The following is an 11,200-nucleotide window of genomic DNA, read 5'->3' as shown; positions in this document are numbered from 1 at the left end:
CCCTGTATCTTCTCAGTGGGTCACTTGTCACACCCAGACTGGGAAAACAAGGTTATTTCAGGGATAAGCAGCTTCATGCTTACTTATGTAGCCATCTCCCTTTACCACCACTATGCTGTCACTGCAGATTATTGGATTTAATTTAGAGAGATGCTTTTTGGCTATTTCCAGGCTTTCTGGTTCCTACAAGCTTTATTCCAGATCTATGCCTCTAATATTCCTGTTGTTTACCAGATCTCTGATACTTATCTTGGTGTTTCTAAAGTGCCCCCTTCCCTGTTTCAGCCCAATTGTTAATTGACTGAGAACAGCTGTGCCTAATCTTTTTCTACTACTTCTCTCTTCTGCTTCTCACAAACCACTGAGAAAGAAGAGTAGACTTGCCAGTTCTTTCATTACATAGACTTCTCTAGATTATATCTTTCTTCTTCCCAATAGAAACCAAAATTCACAGCTCTGTAAAGCAAACGTGTGTCCCCTTTAAAATATGTTGATAACTCTATGATCTGGTCTTCCATGTTCATCTCTCAATGTTATTATAACCTATGAAAATTTAGAAAATCCTTTTCTTTGTTGAAAAAATCTGGCTTTTAACATTATTATCATGTTTCTAACTCAAAAAGTTAATTTTAGATGTCAAAAGCTTCTTATTAATCCATAATTTCACTTAGAATTCCTGTTCTAATAATCCTAATATTTTCCAAATCAAATGAGTACCTCTAACTGTATAAGGGAAAGTCATAAGCACAAAAAATTGTAAAAGTAAAGTGCACACATTTGTAGTTTCTTTGGAACACATGATCTATGAGATATATAGATACCAAGTTTTTGCCAAAGTATTTCAAACATCTTCAAAATACATTCCTAATAGTTGTGGTTTGGGTCACTGAAAATGATAAAGACCATTAATATTGTATACCTATGTGACAATTGCTCATAACCCCAAAGATTTCACAACCCAAAGGTCACATATTCTTCACCTTCTAGTATCATGAATTCTTCAGTGTTTAATAGCTGAGTATGCTCTTTCCTATGAGACTGTAAACCAAGGGAACATTTAACCTAGTTACTATGTAGATATTTTTGTATAGTGGGCTAGTGGGGTCTGAAGGAGGTGGTGACATGAAAGGACAGTCGCTCAGCAAATAATAAAGAGAAAATGGAGGGAAAAGTGAAGAAGGTTTCAAGTGGTAAGTTTTCTGCTGAGCAGTATTGAGAAAATAAATAAAATATAAAGTCTTATATATTACAAAACTTACCTAAAATACAGTGAAATGAATTACTGTGGTCATGTAATTAATCATTAAGTACAGATGGCTGTGAAAAGTGCCAAGTCTTATCTGATATTTAGATTATTTGGTTGGTTTAGGGTACCAGCAGCAACAACGACAGCCCCAATCATTTCCTGAATGCTTATCCTGTGCTTGGAAATGCTGTATGCACTTGGAAAATGGATCACCAATTTTTATATAGTGTTCCTGAAAGGTACTTCTTTTTTTCATTGCTCTTTCACAGATTAGAAAATTGAAAGAGAAGAGATGAAATATTTTTTACTAGGACACACAGATACAGACACTGTCATTAGCATGAAGCTTGACTTTTGATCCATGCATTTTGACTTTATACTTTTAATATGTAAGCCATTGTATTTCTCCAGAGTCATCATTCTGGTTGATTGAGAGTCATGGACTTCAGAGTTTGCCTAGGTATGACCAAGTGGTTATGCATTTAACATGATGATACTGTTTCTAGGTAAACAAAACACAAATGTTATTCCACAGAACCCTTAATTCTCCCTCATTTAGACATGCAGAATTGGCTATTACTCAAAGTTTATCAGTGATTATCATATTGTCAGTATGGGAGTCAACAAATCATGTTGTTGGATTTTAGTGAAAAGGAAGACATCAAGGGGCCAATCCAAAATTTAATGAACAATAGACATATAGGGCAGGGGATGTTTTTGTCTGGAGCCTTAGTGCTGCAAAAGAAATATCGTTTCCCCATTGGGAATACTGACTGGTAACTTACTGGAGATACCTGCCATTTACACTGCTAATATAGAGAGTTACTAAGTTATTTATGCCTGAAGCCAAGCTTTTGGCTTCTACCATTCTTTCCTGGGCCCAAATAATTCTCTTGTGGAAAACAAGGCATTGCCATGATTTAAGGTTATATCCAGAGTCTTGAAGTGTTCGAGGACAAAGAAGAAAGTGAACATATGCCCTGGCTGAGAAACTGGATCCCAGGATTCCCCATAGAGAAAATTTTGTGAATAAATTTATCCTCTACTGATGGCTCTTCTTTCCCATAGCATGGGGGCTCTGAATATCACAACAAACTACATCAATAAAAATAACTATATAAATAAAACTGCAAAAGAGCAAAATCAGAAAAGAAAAACTCACTTTGAATCACAATGAATTTTTAAATAGAAGATATCTACATGGCACATAAATATTATAGATATATTTTACTTTGGGCATTTTAGTTTATTACAAACAAGCATATTCATCAATATTGAGAGATATGTGAAATAACAATGATGGCACAATTTATTTGAGGTTTTGTGTAGGGGTTCAGAATTATAACCTAAATCAGCACTTAGGTTATAATATTATTTTTAAAGTCATTATATATACTATTATCAACTTTTGACAAAATCATTTAATATATAATTTAAATCTCTGATAAAGGAATAAATTATTCATCTATCCAAGTTGTAATTATGAATTTAAGAGATTAAAACAAAGGTGTGTCATATTTATATATATATATATATATATATATATATATATCTACACACACATACACATATAGACACATATATAAAACAATTCCTATTGTTCATTTAGTGTCTACTGATGGCCATACATTATAACTATCTTCTTAATCCTTCTAAGATTTCTAAGATGATTTTATCCACTAGTTTTACATATAAGAAAAGTGAGGTCCAGATATATAAAGTAGCTTACCCAAGATTACATTTAAGTAACTGATAGAATCAGGATTCAAACTTAGACCCATCTAACCCAATATCCTTAGTATTTGTAAAATGACTTACTATATATAGAAAAGGAAGAAACATTGATTGGTGCTGAAAGTAAATAGTTTTACTTACAAACCTGATGACTGAAGCTATATTTTTATTCAAATGAAGAATTTCTGATTAACACGACCCAGATAGTATAACCCCCATGAGAAGAAATCAAAGCAAAACAAAAAGAACGCAAACAAACAAAACAGACATGAGGGGGTTACAGGAAAAGAGAAGTCCTACGCTGGTCAGAAGGTGATTGTTCCATCATGTCCATCGCCAATCATGTTCAACCTGAGAAAGAATGTCAGGATGAAAGAATGTCTTACCTTGGGGCTTTGAGCACAGAACAGGGCCCAGTGGCACATACTTGTAATCCCAGCTACTGGGGAGACTGAGGAAGAAGAATCACTTGAACCTGGGGGGCAGATGTTGCAGTGAACTGAGATTGGGCCACTGCACTCCAGCCTAGACAACAGAGTGAGACTCCATCTCAAAAACGAAAAGAAAAACAAAAACACAAGAACATACTCCTGAATAGAAAGTCATTTTATCTGCTTCTAGAATTTAACCTGGAGAATACCCACAGAGAGGCAAAAGATTTTTCTTAGTAATATTTCTAGATCTAGCAGTATCAAGTAAACAATTGCTTTAACAAAATTTTTCAGCAGTTGATTTTGTTTACTGAAGAGAGAAAAAAAGGTGTGACAAAATATTTAACTTCTAAAGTTAAAAAATATAGGTATAATTAAAAAACAAATATACCCATTGGTTATCCAGTTTTTCAAGAAATAACTAATGTGTAACATGTAAAATAAAATCGATGTCTAAGAGCAGATGACTAACACCTTTTGCATGAAGTTCTTATTTCCAAATTTATAGATTATATCAATAGCATTATTTTATATATCATTTTATACAATTCTCAAACATTATAAATTATCCTTGAGGTATGTATTACAGTGATAAAATTTTAATAAAATATAATCTCCCCCGTGTCTGCTGCATTTGCTTTTTTATAATCCTACACAATATTTCAAATCCAAACTTAATCACTTGTAATTTAAGACAATGTCAAAATCTCACCACTTCTGCTCTGTCTGCTTAAGACCCATTGCCAAATATCCTTGGAAAATTGGAGAGTTTAAGGTGAAATCTATAAATGTTGACAGAGATTAATCAGTGTGGTCTCTAAGAAGTAAATGGTTGTCTTGCTCAAAGTCATTTTTTAACTTAAGAAATGTAAAACACTTCCACTCACCATTATAATCAATAGTCTTTGTAAGTGATGTAACCAGAGATACTTGAGCAGGTACAAATGGTCCATCAAGTTATAATTGTCTACTTGAAATATTATAAGCCCATATCCAAATGTCCTTAAATGCCACCATCACCACTAACCCCGTAAGTAAAGGAAACATGATAGAAACATTCGTAAATGTAAAAGTACATGCAATAAGCTCTGCTTAATTTTTTCGTTATACCTTGATTCACTCAATTGTAAGAATGATCTTGCCAGATGAAAATTTAGGCTTTTGGATAGATTACTAGGAGAAAGCTAGCTTGGCTTAAAAAACTGTGAGCTGAGGTGGTAGGGAAAAAAAATCTAGTGGCTTGACTTGGATATTAGAGAATAGGTGCACTGTTATATATTTTTTCATTGCTAGAAAACAATTTGCTTTCTCTGACACTGGTAGATACCCTACTTAAAAAAAAAAAAACAATACCTGATCTTGTAAACAGTGCCACAATGAACATAGGTGTACATGTATCTTTATAATACAATGATTTATAATCCTTTGGGTATATACTCAGTAATGTGATTGCTGGGTCAAATAAATGGTATTTCTATTTCTAGATCCTTGAGGAATCGCCACACTGTCTTCCACAATGGTTGAGTAGTTTACACTCCCACCAATGGTGTAAAAGCATTCCTATTTCTCCACATCCTCTCCAGCATCTGTTGTCTCCAGATTTTTTTTAATGATTGCCATTCTAACTGGTGTGAGATGGTATCTGAATGTGGTTTTGATGTGCATCTCTTTAATGACGAGTGGTGATGAGCCTTTTTTCTTATGTCTGTTGGCTGCATAAATGTCTTCTTTTGAGAAGTGTCTGTTCATATCGTTTGCCCACTTTTTGATGGGTTTGTTTGTTTTTTCCTTGTAAATTTGTTTAAGTTCTTTGTAGATTCTGCATATTAGCCCTTTGGGTAGATTGCAAACATTTTTTCCCATTCTGTTGGTTGCTAGTTCATTTTAATGTTAGTTTCTTTTGCTGTGCAGAAGCTCTTAAATTTAATTAGATATAATTTATCTATTTTGGCTTTTGTTGCCATTGCTTTCGGTGTTTTAGTCATGAAGTCCTTGCCTATGCCTATATCCTGACTGGTATTGACTAGGTTTTCTTCTAGGGTTTCTATGGTGTTAGGTCTTATGTTTAAATCTTTAATCAATCTAGAGTTAATTTTTGTATAAGGGATCCAGTTTCAGCTTTCTGCATATGCATAGCCAGTTTTCCCGATACCATTTATTAAATATGGAATCCTTTCCTCATTGTTTGTTTTTGTCAAGTTTGTCAAAGATCAGATGGTTGTAGATCTGTGATGTTACTTCCAAGGCCTCTGTTGTGTTCCATTGGTCTACATTTCTGTTTTGGTACCAGTACCATGCTGTTTTGATTACTGTGCATAGTTTGAAGTCAGGCAGCATGATGCCTCCGTTTTTTTTTTTTTTTTTTTCTTAGGATTGTCCTGGTTATGTGGGCTCTTTTTTGGTTCCATATGAAATTTAAGGTGTTTTTTTTTCCCCCAGTTCTGTGAAGAAGGTCAATAGCAAAGACTTGGAACCAAGCCAAATGCCCATGAATGATAGACTGGATAAAGAAAATGTGGCACATATACACCATGGAATACTATGCATCCATAGAAAAGTATGAGTTCATGTCCTTTGCAGGGACATGGATGAATCTAGAAACCATCATTCTCAGCAAACTGACACAAGAACAGAAAACCAAACACTGCATGTTCTCACTAATAAGTGGGTGTTGAACAATGAGAACAAATGGACACAGGGAGGCAAACATCACACACCAGGGCCTGTTGGGGAGTAGGGGGATTAGGGAAGGGATAGTAGGGGGTAGGGGGATTGGGGAGGCATAACATTAGGAGAAATACCCGATGTAGATGACGGAGGGATGGGTGCAGCAAACCACCATGGCATATGTATACCTATATAACAGTCCTGCACAAGCTGCACATGTACCTCAGAACTTAAAGTATGATAAAAAAGAAACAAAACTGATCTCTTAATATAAAATGAAACTACAGTTGTCTTTCTAGAACAGTTTAGAACATGTGGTTTATGGAAACTACTTCTATGTGTTTATGTTTGTCTAAGTTGTACACATATACAACAATTAAAGGATTTTTTTAGTGCTTTTACTTCATTATATGAACCTGACACGCTCAGTAGTTCTTCACATGAATAACATTCTATCTCTATGTATTTTCATGTCCATTTATTTGTAATTGTGTATTTTGTCTCTTGGCTAATATATACAGAAATCAAAGATACAATCTCTAAAGGGGAATATAGATAAACTAAAACATATTAATATACAGGTGTGTATACAAGGTAAGGCGGGGTCACAAAGGAATAGGACCTGACCTTTGAGAGAAAGTAAAAGAATTAGAAAACAAATCCTAAGTGAGATGACACAGACCAAGAAGTATCAGAAGGAGTTAGAAACTAGTGTTCCAAAAGGAATGAAATTGAGTGCACAAAAACATCTTTAAGAAGTTCTCCTTTTCCATTTTTATTGGAATAATATAATTATGACTTTACCTCTAATGTTAACCTCACATCTATTCTTCCAAAAGCTAATGGAATAATTTTTCAAAAATCAAATCTGATGCTATTACTACCATGGTTACAAATCTGCAATAGCTTACTGTAGACATTAAGAGAAACACATTTTTTTTTAAGTCCTCTTATGATTTTTGACCCATGGTCCATTAACCCCTTTGTAGTCAGCTTTAAACTAATGTCAGACTAATGACTAATGTCTATTGATATACTTCTAAGAATTATTACTATAAATGTAATAGGTGTATTTATTATAGTAATGTTTAACCTAAATATTTCTATGAATCCAACAGCTGCATTTAATAGAGGAATGTTGAAAATATTTTACATTACTTTATATCGTACCTTTTTATGAGGACGCTTGAAAGAAATCTCTCACTGGTCTGAGTCAGAAATAGCTGTGTTTCTTCTGAGGAGCTGTTTAATTTCCTCTTAGGCACATTCTGAATCATATATCTATTAGTTTGCCTCTTTGACTGTACTTATGGAATGCTTAGCCTCCAGAATATATTAACTTTTATGAAGAAGTATTTAGGATTTTAAGACATTTTTAAAAACTAGTCTTACTAATTGCCTTTATCTTATTTCTCCATCTTACTTTATCTTGGACTGCATTTTTCTCATCTATTTTGTTTCATTTTACATTTCATATGGGTATAACATACCTGTCTCTGAAATTCACAATAAATCTTCTCAAGACATTACTTAAGGAAAGGAGTAAGAAAAGAAGGAAGGAAGGAATGCAAAAGTAGATGAAGGGAAAAGAAAGGACAAGTGCACAGTTCTCTCAGCTTCATAACTTTTAAAGGACAAAAGTAATTGAAGAAAGGAAAAACTATTGCTCTGTACTCAATTTATATATGTGCATACTAGGTTTTTCCTCTGTGTCTGAAATAAGTCTTTTATAAGACAACTTTTAAAGAGCATAAGGATGTTTGGACATTGACAGATTAGCTGACAGAAATGTTTTATCTACTAAAAATTTGTTGAGGGGGCCATCAATTTCCCAGGTGATTCAGCAGGTGCTCATGTGACCTGTAAGATCCAGGGGCAGTCATATAATCTGACCCTAGCCAATTAGAATATTCTAACCCCTAAGCGAATTGATTGGATTGAAAATAGACTCATAATCCAAAGCTAACCAGTTGGAGACCTTTGTGAGACTTTTCATGGAACTGGTGTTGCAAATAATGAGGAAACCCTAAAGTCACTGATGGTTCTTATGCTTCCATCTACAGAAGCCTTAGAACTAGGTCACCACTGAAGGATGAAGGGCTGAAAGCAGTAATAGAAAGTTAGCCTAATGCAATTACACTTTCTAGTTACATAAGCCAATGATTTTCTTTATTGCTTAAAATAGTTTGAATTGCACCTGTGTCATTTGCAAACTAAACTGTCTCAAATGACAAAATAGTTATGCAGGTCATTGATTAAAGCAGAGAAAAGGAGTTTTAGAACCTAACAATAATAGTAATGGCCAATATTTAGAAGATGCTTCTCTCCTCACTATGTTCAATGAACACACTATCTTTGACATTCTTAATATATGAACTTGCATATGCTTTTTTCACAATCTATAAAATACAGAATTTAAATATCAGGTTACCTGTAGCTCTAATATATTTATTTATCTAGTCTATGGAAGGAAAAAAATGTAACATTGCCTTTGGAAATATATTAAAGATATTCATTTGAAACACAAATAAAACTGGGACTATGGCAAAAGATAGGGTAGCCCACACTCAAAAAACCAGAAACTTGATATGCCAATGATGTTTCAGGGTTGGAAACAAACCCACAATGTTAAAACATGAAGTTCTGAAAATCTCAACAATTAAAACTTTTATTTGATGCCATCCCTATATGTATTTCTGCGATACCATTATCCAAATTTAAGATTTGACCTTGGATTACAGTGGTCATCATACACTTGTATACTGTCTCTTTAACTGTCCTCATAATTTCACTCTTCAGGGTCATGTCAGTGACCTGAAAGCCATAGAATTTAAAAATTCATTTTAAGAATCATTATGCCTCAATTTTCTAGGTGTTGTATACCTAATATAAGTGAAATAAATGCAAATCACATTTTGGCTATAAACACAAATTTTCCTCATATTCTGTTTCAACTGAAAGATATAGAGAGGCTGTTTTTCATTTATGTAGGTGGAGGACAGAAAGCAGAAATATGACATATCTATAATAATACTCTTCTTCATCTAATAAGATTAAGAAGGAAAAATATATGGGTGAGAAAGATGGATGAAGCTATATTTGCAACTTTAATCAATTAGTTAATAAGAAAATTAAATTATTCTCCTTATTTTATTAGTCCTTCCCTGTTTCATCCGCCCACTTTACTATAATCATTATAGCAGATCTTTCAGAATGGGACAGAAGGAAGTAAAATAATTGACCATTTCAAGTGCCATGGGAGTAAAATAAGTAAATCTGCAATTCAAAGAAATCTCACTGGGATTAAACATCAGTGCTCTTTTGTACTTATGGGTGGTTTTCAAGGTCATATTGAATCATTCTCTGACACTTGCCACGATATATCCATGACCATTTCTCTCTCCCAAACCCACACAACCTATTAACCTGAATATTTCTTTCTAATATCCTAGGTCTGTAGATGTACGTGCTTCTTTTCAAGCACTGTTACCTTTGTTTTTCCTCTCTGACATGTATGTGCTCTGAAATCCCTCCAATCCATACTCCTCTTTATCTTATTTTAGAATTAGGCTCTTGAAGTAAATACTTTAAAATATGATATAGTAATACTCTCATCTACAGTTTTCTTTTTCAGGTGTAGCATTTGTATTACTACACACGGTTTAATCAGGCCTACACTAATAATAGTTCTTACCTAGTACCAAACTATACCAATGACTTAAGGAATACAGATAAAATACTCTCTCTGGAATAGCCCCAAATAGTCAGTTTTCAATTTTCTAGTGCATTATGACAAATTTTACCATTGGATTAACAAATGAATTTTTTAGAATTTTGACACTCCTTCATTTTATGCCCTGTTAACTTCACGAATAGAAAAATGCTCCCTTGACTACACTGTACTCTCCAGCCAACCATGCTTATTGTTTATTTATAATAAGCTATCTAGATCAGAAATATGTTTATAAGACAATCATGTTGAAGTCATTCATCACCCATATTCTGTTCTCCAGGTAGAAAAGGAATAGGTTACATTCCTATGGTTAATCCTTAGCACCTAACATACAGCCTAGAAGATATTTTTGTATTTTAATGGTATTATATGTGGCGTGCCAACACCTCATTATGTATTGTGCCACAAATAGAGGTTCACTGACAACTTAAGTATGGCCTATTATCTTTACAGAACTTAAATATTGAGAAAATAATATACAGATAAACAATGCAACATGTTTTGACAAGAGCTGAAATTTATGCCAAGTTATTAAGAGAACAAAAATGAGAGATACCTAAATCAGACTGAGAGATTCGTGACATTACCTTGAAGAGAGCATACTTGAACAGTATTAAAGGATAACAGTAACTTAGCTAACAATAGAAGCCAAGGTAGTCACTTCAGACTCAGAAGCTAATAAGTGAAGAAAACAACATGTGACTAAAACGTATGATTTGTATTGTAAATACTTTGTTATGGTGTGAACAAAAGGTATTTTTAAGAGTGTGGCGAGAGAAGAAACCAATGAAGGAGGTGAGGCCTGATTCTAAAATTTTAATTTTAATCTTAATTTTTGTACTGAGGTAGAACCAGTGAATGCTTTTAAGGTCAAAAAGGGCATATCACATCTCTGTTTTTAAATATTTCTTTATTATTTTCTATGCAACTATTCTTTTACACTTTCAACAGATACTTAGTGAGAGCCAAGCACTGCCTTATGGCTGACTGTACAATGAGTGAATAGAATAGCATTTCTTTCCTTTTTGATTTTATACACAAATGGATAACGATAAACAATTAAAAACTAACAAATATTCATCATTGTGAAGTATAAAATTTTTGGCAGGCACAGACAGGGATCTCTGAGAATCAAAATACCAAGTGGGAGCTATCTAGGAGAGTTCACGAAGGCCTTTCTGTGGAAGTGGCATTAAAACTGACACATGAAAACAGGGAGGACACCCATCTTTGGTGAATACATGAGAGACAGAGAGAACCCCGTGAACTAATGAAGGAAATAATCAGGCATATTTAAGAAACAGATAGAAGCTAATGGCAGCATTGGAGCAAGTTGTAAAGTTTATATCGTAAATCAGGTAAGAAAGAGAAATGTAGATATGAATAATA

Source organism: Cebus imitator, unplaced genomic scaffold (assembly GCF_001604975.1).
Source record: "Cebus imitator isolate Cc_AM_T3 unplaced genomic scaffold, Cebus_imitator-1.0 Scaffold605, whole genome shotgun sequence".
Lineage (NCBI taxonomy): Eukaryota > Metazoa > Chordata > Mammalia > Primates > Cebidae > Cebus > Cebus imitator.
This window is presented reverse-complemented; position numbering follows the sequence as displayed.